At 38.4% G+C, this 8,997-nt stretch overlaps 1 long non-coding RNA gene across 1 annotated transcript; it reads right to left on the bottom strand.

The window, feature by feature from the left end:
• Positions 1-1,197: 1,197 nt before the first annotated feature.
• Positions 1,198-7,600, bottom strand: LOC131737204 (uncharacterized). The gene is made up of 3 exons (XR_009328790.1): positions 7,442-7,600; positions 7,130-7,219; positions 1,198-1,319 (listed from the first exon to the last, which is right to left on the bottom strand). It is a non-coding gene; the product is annotated as an uncharacterized LOC131737204 (long non-coding RNA).
• Between the last annotated feature and the right edge of the window lie 1,397 nt (positions 7,601-8,997).

The raw sequence follows: 8,997 nt of genomic DNA on the forward strand, positions 1-8,997 counted from the left end.
ATGTTGAGCCAAGTGACTTTTTCGACCTGAAAAAACAAACAAGGGCCAGGGGTCAAAAGTGGAGATTAGATAAAGGGGCATTCTGAACCGAAAATAAGAGGCACTTCTTTACACAGATAATCGTGGGAATCTGGAACCAACTCCCCAGTAATGTTGTTGAAGCTGACACCCTGGGATCCTTCAAGAAGCTGCTTGATGAGATTCTGGAATAAATAACCTACTAACAACCAAATGAGCAAGATGGGCCGAATGGCCATTTAGGTGCTCGTACATTTTTGGTAATTAAAACTGAGGGACAACAGCACTGGCTACATGGTCTTTACTGGCCTAAACGCCATTTCTGGCCACACAATTATGTCAATTGCACCAAATTGTTTTGTGATATGGACTAATGTCCTCCTGAGATGGATTTGAACCCAGACTCCCAGAGATATTATAAGAAGTGTGTTCACTTACCCGCTGAGATACCGAGCCTTCTACAAGCTTCCCTCCACAGCATTGTCTCCTACAAAGTGTTTCCTTTGTGCTTTTTTTATTGATAAGTTGATTTGACAAGACAGAAAGATGGGCATTTAGTCTTTACAGCAATCCTGTTAGAAAACTTCTAAAAACTCAGTTTAAAGCACTGCTGTGTCCTCAGTAGGGCTTACAGAAACATGTCCAATTTCTACGTACATCTGATACACCAGATTGGAACCATTAACCTGCCCCTGTCAAAACTCACTGCACCTAGTACAGGAGATGCAAGAAATACATCCGAAAGAAACTCAAGAGTCAGTGTTTCAGGGCATCAAGTTAATGGTTACACTCTGGTGTACCACATGTACTCGTTTCTGAGACATCAATTAAGGCCTTTAAACGTCTGAGTTTAAAGCCTACCAAGGTGGTTTTTAAAATGTTCTTGAAAACCGAATTTACTGTTGGAGGAAATACATCAGTTATCTGAACTGACTGCGGGTGTGCGAACGAGTGGTTGGCAGTGCGCAGGTGTAGTGGTGATGCAGTGCTCCAACAAAGACACACAAACAGAGTTCTCAGTCCAAACAAGTCTTTTATTGTTTAAGCCTGGTCTGGTGACCGGAAATAATACTACTGGCTCTACACAACGATGTGTATCACCAGTAAATAAACCACAGGGTTCAGTCCCATTCTAATAATAACAAGAATAGAGACACACAACACAGACACGGTCACTTCTCCTGACAGCGAGAGCTCTTAGTGCAGGTGTGGTGATATACAGTAACAGTGGAACAGCGGTGCAGTGTAGTCCTGGTTGGTGCTGGCACTTTAGCGACAGCTCCCGGCTTAGTGTTAGCCGTCTAGCAATGACAAAGACAGACAGTTAGTTTTACAAACAAACAAAACACTAACAGTCACGATAAGATTTCCACAATCCGTTTCCTTTCAATTACCATAACAAAGGAACAGATTACATCGTCACATCCCCTGTTATACCCTTAGTCACGCCCCCTGCGATAGCTAGTTCAGTCACGTCTCCTCCAATCCATGACTGATACATAGCGTACCTCTTTAGGGCAATGACTTTGGGCATTGTGACTCCGCCCCTTCCTGGACAGCTGGCTTCTGACTGACCCTGGAATTAACTGCCAGACTAACCAGTACGAGGCACTCTGTTCCTGTTATACAGCGCCCTCACAGGTCGGGAGGGAGATTGTTGACTCGGATTCGTTCACTCTCTGTCACAGGGTGGTATTTTTTTTTAATAAGTGATCATTAAAAAGAAGATAAAGGAATTGAAAGAACAAAGCTACACAGTTTCACAAAACTGTGTTTAAAAAAATATGGTACAGAGCAGGGACATATTGGATTGAGGTAAGATATAAATCCCTTGCTTGCCAATCATTAAACGTATTGTTTATCGAAGGACAAATAAGATACTAGCTATTCGACTGATGATTTCATCTGCTATTTGAAGCACTTAAAATATGCTTGATGTTTACGTGATTTGACCTAAGGTTAAACTGAGTTCCCAGCCAGAACCACCACTTTGCTTAATTGGATTACTATGCTTTTACATGCTTTACTATGCTTTCAGCAATTGGCTGGTTAATGACAGGAAAAGGGCATTGAAGGGGTGGAGAGAATTCCACTCCCCGGGTGACCTGTTGTTGGAAGTGACCCGGGGAATAGAATACATTACCTATAAACATAAACACAGATAGATGATAGACCCAGATAAGTGGCAATCTTGGAGTATCCAATGTTAGTTTAAGTAAAGTAGTCCAAGACTAATGCTAATCAGGGTTTGTGAAACCATCTGTAAGAGCTTACCATTTCCTAGTATGGTACCAAATAATATTTCAAAAAATGAAAATATATGTTTGCTGTAACACGTTTGTTCTGAAACTGCACGAGACCTACTATACATAGAGAGTAGAAGTAGATCACATGTAAGATTTATGCAATTATTTCATTACCTAGAACAGATTGTGGCGCCAAAATCTTCTATAACTGACTACTGCATTGAGGGCCATTCCACTCCAGGTTTAATTGATAAAGTATTTTACAGGACACGATCAGAGGTTTAGTTGATCTAATGCAATAATAAGGACATGGTTGGAACAGAGAAGGTGCCAATGTGTGATTGAAGGTGCCAAAGACACCTACCCTTTGTATTTGTATTGAGTGTATTGTATTGATTGAGGTGTTTCCCTTGTCACAGTCATCAGCAGTCACCACCTTTCCCTTTCAGTCCTCTGCTGATTCTGTCCCGCACAGAGATCGATGAGTAGTTGTCTGCCGGGGTGGTTGCCATTTCTTCAAGATGAGTGACATATTGATCCCTACTTCAGTGATTTTACTTGTGGTCTGGGATACAAATTCTTTGATCAAACATACACCCACTGTTAAGAGGCTGCCCCTGATAGACCTTTGCACGGAGGGTTGTGAATCTTTGATCTTTTGTGTAAATGTTTACTGGCTGCCTCAGTTAGATATTGGAACGAGATGAGAGTTTTGAAGACTGGTTTCAAGGTGCAGATGGACCTGATGCAGATGAACCTGATGCAGTATACAGCACAGTTGATTATGTCTTGTGGTTAAAATCCTTTGCATATAAAAATAGCTTTGCTTTATTCCTAACACTGTAGTTCCAAATACAGTACCCCTGTATGTATTTATTTATTCTAATTCTTTATGCTACAGTATTAGGAACTGGACGAACAGCAAAGGAGCAAATGGTCTCCTCTTTCATACAGTATGTTTTGTTTTTAGGAAATCTGATAATTGGGACTTGTGAATTGAACCAGCCAGGAAAAAAAACAAACATCTAAAGATATTCTTTAAAGAACTGTATGAATTAAGGGGCGTTCATAGCGGACGCGGTGCACATGCCGCCTCCTTGCGTGTCGATCTGCAGTTGCCACAGACTAACTGTTCACACCGAACGCGGCAGGGGAGTGGCAAGGGAAAGTCAGTGGTTGTTACGTCACAGCTGCAAGTACAGTGACTTTTGGTTGCCAAGCAATAAACATTAAATGCCAGCGGGAAGGGAAAATTCTTTTTATAAAGAAGACACAAAGCTTAGTAAAAAACAATTATATAAAAAATATATTATAATAAATATCAGGCAATTGTGTTGTTTAAAATAAAATAAAAACATGTTGCTTTTAAAAATTGAGATATTTTCTTTCTTTGTGAGTTTTGTCTGGTTTGCTGGGTATGGAAAAGAGAGTGTGAGTTTAAAGGCATCATTATACATTGATATTATTGAGCATTATCGTATACACATGATTAAAAAATGCAACTACTGCCATCCCATCGTATCAAACTTCTGCGCATGACCGATTTCATTGAAAACAACTGCTTTTGCTGCGTGGCAGTGCCACGGCGCGGCCGATGTGAACACCCATTTAGGGCTGTCAAGCGATGAAAAAAAAATCACGATAAAAAAAACAAAAAAACAAAAACTTAATTAATCTTGGTTTTAATCGCATATTTAATTTATACAATTACTGCACCCATCTCATTCATTTGTTTTATTACTGATGCTATTATTGTTGTTATTATTATTATTATTATTATTATTATTATTATTATTATTATTATTATTTTAAAGTTCTTATTACCTATAAGGCCTTCCATGGTCTTCTTATCTTCAAGCTCTGCAGACCCCATATGTCCCTGGTCGTTCCCTGAGATCACAAAATGCTAATCTTCTGACAGTCCCTAAAATTCGTTTGAACTCTGTCAGAGCCGGGGGCATGTAGTTATAATGATCCTCGTCTTTGGAACTTCCCGATTCATATCAGGAATGCTAGCACAATTGAATCTTTTTAAATCCTGTTTCAAAATGTATTTGTTTGGGTCTGTTTAACTGTACTGTCATTGTATTATTATTATTATTATTATTATTATTATTATTATTATTATTATTATTATTATTATTATCATACAAAAAACAACCCAGCATAAAAAAAACAAAAACTGTTGTCCTATTTGTGGATTAACAGTGTTGCCCCTTCTTTATAGTTTTATATTTATTTACACAGAATTATACAAAAAGATTCCAGCATTTGCTGTTAAATTGTTTGAACCAACTGCTAAATCATAATGTGAGTTTATTACTCACCTTACTGCATTTCAAATTATACTGTATATTTTCTTATCAGTTTCATTATTTCCTTTCCATATATAATAATAATAATAATAATAATAATAATAATAATAATAATAATATAATGCGTGGTGACATGTCATTGAAGTGTTTCTTTGATATTGCAATCAATGGTTTGTGGTCACTCTCTATTTCAATTTGTGGCAATCCAAAAGATATAGGAGTGAAATTTTTCACAGCCAAACACTAGGTCTAAACACTCTTTCTCAATTTGAGCATATCGTCACTTAGTCTCTGTTAATGACCTAGCTGCATAAGCCACTGCTTTCCATGCTCCTTTATGATCTTGTAGTAAGACTGCACACAGTCCATCTTTGGATGCATCTGTGGACACTTTGGTCTTCTTGCTTGGATGAACGAATGCTAACACTGGTTCCATGATCAGAATCTGTTTCAGCTGTTCCCACTCTGTGTCATGAGCTGGTAGCCATGACCATTCACTCTTGGCATGCAGTAATTCTCGAAGGGCCACTGTTTTAGTTGATAGGTTTGGTACAAACTTGCCCCTGTAATTAATCATTCCTAAAGCCCGCTGGATTGCTTTTTTTTATTTTTTGGCTTGGGAATTTCATACACTGCTTTAATTTTACTGAGGTATGGCTGTTCCCCTGTCTCTGTCAGCTTCAGCCCATACTGACTCTGGCAGTGGGCTCTTCCTGTGTCTTACCCCAAATTATGACATCATCAATCTAGACTCAGATGCCTTCCACCCTCAAATATATTTTCCATTGTTCTGTGAAATATTTCTGCTGCAGAACTTATTCCAAATGGAAGTCTTTGATAGCTGTATCTTCCAAAGGGTGTGTTGAATGTACGTATTTTAGCACTTTCACAATCTAGTTGCAGCTGGCAAAACCCATGTGAGGCATCTCATTTTGTAAAATACTGTGCTTCAGTCATCTCGCTTAGGATTTATTCCCTTTTTGGAATCTGATAATGGTCCAGCAATATACTCTTATTTAGATCTTTAGGGTCCATGCATATTCTGAGCGCTCCGTCGCTTTTCTTCACACAGACAATCGAGTTGACCCGCTCAGTAGGCTCTTCTATTGGTTTAATTACATTCAATGAAACCATTCTGTTTAACTTGTTCCGCAATTCTTGTCTTAATGGAACTGGCACTCGCCTCGGAGCATGTAATACTGGACGAGCTTTGTCTTTCAATCTAATGTTGTATGTGAAGCAGTTGTATGTGAAGGATTTTTTGTTTGGGGTGGCAGAGGGGAGGAAAGAGATATTGTGGGGTGGCAGCAGACTATTGGGGGGGCAGCAGCAACAGACCATGGGGGATTTTTATAAGGATTTTAATTGCCAATAAAAATAAAAAGGCAGACCATACTTATAAATTTAGAATTTTTTATTCAAATGTTAAACATTAGTAGAAATGTTAGAGATAACAAATAATAATAATAATAATAATAATAATAATAATAATAATAATAATAATAATAATAATAATAATAATAATCCAGTCATTCATGTCCAGGGATTTTGCACTTTAAATTCAGTGCTTAGGACTCCAAGGTTGCTCAGTTGTCTGCCATTACTAAACATTTATGGTTTTACAGAGATTTGGCACTCTCTTCACCTGCCAAGGCCCTTCTTTTACTTCGGCTGTCCTAATTTATTTGCATTGTTTGCTCAGGATCTTCACTGAACTGCAGTGTCTTTCAATGTCTTTCAAAGCTGAGTTCTATAGAGTGACTCCTTTCAGGTAAATACTAAACTTAAAATAAAAATAAAAAAACTACCGTAAATGTAACCTTCATCTGAACTGAAAATACTCAAGTCTTCAATTCCACCTTTACATCCAGGATGAGGAGATATGGTATCAAATCAATAACAAAAACAGCAGCAGCTTGATTTTAAAACAACTGAATCCTTCTGTTTTTATGGTACCTTGCAAAAAAATCTACAAAGTCATTCATGTGCAGGGATTTCGCACGTTCAGATTCAATGCTTAGCACTCTAAGGTTTGCTCCTTATAGCGAGGGAGCACTGTACTATCCATTTATCTATATTTTCTACTGCTTTGCTTTCCATTTTTTTCACTGCTACATGTTTTACTGTGTTCTTGTCAATTGTCTCAATGTACATACTATGTGTGTCCTTGGACTCTGTCGTTTTGTCTAGCACATGTATTTCTGTGTTCTTTTGAGAAACAAGCTTTAGCAAAGTGTTTTTTTCCTTTGCATTTTGCACAGACTTTCCCATATGCTGGGCACTGCATAATGGGGTGCTTCCCTCCACAGTGTTTACAATCTCTTTCAGGACCAGTCATTCCTGCTTTGTTGACTGCCGCGTTTTGTTGTCCGCCTTTACGTTCTTGAAACACCCTGTCTACTGCCGCAGTCTCATCCACGTGGTACGACCTCATAGGGCCTTCTTCGAAGGTTCTGACATGTTTTTTTTTCCATTTGTTCGCTAGCCTGGCAAATTCTAGTTGCATCATCCAGTGTTAAATCTCTCAATAATCAATAATCGCTCACGTACCTTCTTATTGAGCAAACCAAACACAATGATCCCTTATCATCGAGACTTGCATCACTCCATAATTGCAGGACTGTGCTTTTGTCCTTAAATCTGTAACATAAAAATCAAAGGATTGCATCGGCTACTGCAGGTGGCAACGAAACACATAGCGTTTGTATATTTCATTTTTTTGCGGCGAACAATACCCGTCAAACTTATTTATTACAATGTCCAACTTATCCCGGTCGCCTTCTTCAGAAAATTCAAATGTATTGAATATTTCAATGGCTTGTGCACCAGCTATTGTTAACAGTAAAGCAACTTTTTGCTCACCCGGTTTATCTTTTCCTCCGGTCGCTGTTAAGTACAGTGAAAATGCCTGCTTAAATGTTCTCCAATGACTGTCTACATTTCCCGTGAGTTTCAGGGCTGCCGGCGGTTTAATTACATCCATGTTGTTCTCTTCTTTTTTCTTTTATTCATTTTTATTTGTTGTTTGTGCTAGGGTTTTTTTTTCACCCCACTTCTAGTACCATGTAACGAGCAGGCGTTAGACAGCAGTGTAGTAAACAACTGGACTTCGGATAAAGTTCTGGGCTTCCTTTTGTTATTTGTAGTCGTGGTACATCCATGTGCCTACGGAAGCCTCACTAGTTCAAACTAGCTTAACACATTTTGTTGTGCTGGCTTGCTGCCATATTATAAAACACTTTCTTTGAAAAATCCATAAATGCAGAGATGCCAAGGGTTGGTTATTCCAAAGAAAGAAACTTCCAGTCCCAAAGAGTGAGATTTTCAGGCCAAAGAGTAAGACTTTCCAGCTGGTGTGCTACGTCGTTGCTTAAGGCAGGGCCTCTGTTCCAGGTTTTTAATCCAACCAGCACTTAATAGTTTATTTGAAAATCTACACTGCTTAATATTACATATGAAACATTTAATGATTTCCATTACATGAGAGTAGATGTTAAAACTTCATGCTGATTTGAACTCGGCTCTCATCAAGATAAGCACCAACTAAGACGTAGCTTTACAGTAAACTAATGTGATCCATATGTGTCTCCATCCATTTGCGCTTCCTTCCATATGATGATGTAGATATCCTTCTGCCTGGTGTTGATGGCTGAAGTGTAATGCTGTCTCCAGGGATCAGCTGTAGTAATATTTCCACATGCATGTTATAAATATGATACAAATTACAACTACGACTACTACAAATAATAATAATAATAATAATAATAATAATAATAATAATAATAATATTTGTAAACATTCTTAATTTATCAGTGAAGGAATTCAAAACTGGTACAAAAGGAATTCATTGCTGAGAAGACACTGCTCTGCTATTTGCATGGTGGGTTCACTTTCCAGATGATGAGTAACATCTTTTTTCCCTTGATGGCCACAGGACAGCTCCCGGCGACACAGGGTACATTTTAAAAAAATGTGTGCTACTGGGACAGTGAAGAGCCACTTATTTGTCCAGTGCGCTTTACATTTGGAGAACCCGCAAGCTTTCGATCAACTGTTGTTTTTTGGGAGAACTCATGGCCTGTAGTCTCCCTGGTTACCACAGTACACATGCCTGCTCTTTCCAATGAGGCCCAGGATTGCTGTCTCTTGCAGCACCTGAGTAAAAAGATTTTAAATCACACACATGTACATTATTATACATGACTATTATTTATTTTGTTTTGGCGACACAGCATTTGTGAGGTTGCGATGAATTGATACGTTTTCAGGTCCCAGTAATGTATAGACTGTCAAGCTTAATATACCAAAAACGTTTTTATTCACTGATATGTAAATATATACGTATTTATGTAAGGAATGAAATTAGCCGGGTGGGGATTAACATTGTGTTTCCCAGGGTTCATAGCGGGTCCACCTTC

The sequence above is a fragment of the Acipenser ruthenus genome, chromosome 5 (genome assembly GCF_902713425.1).
Source record: "Acipenser ruthenus chromosome 5, fAciRut3.2 maternal haplotype, whole genome shotgun sequence".
Taxonomy (NCBI): domain Eukaryota; kingdom Metazoa; phylum Chordata; class Actinopteri; order Acipenseriformes; family Acipenseridae; genus Acipenser; species Acipenser ruthenus.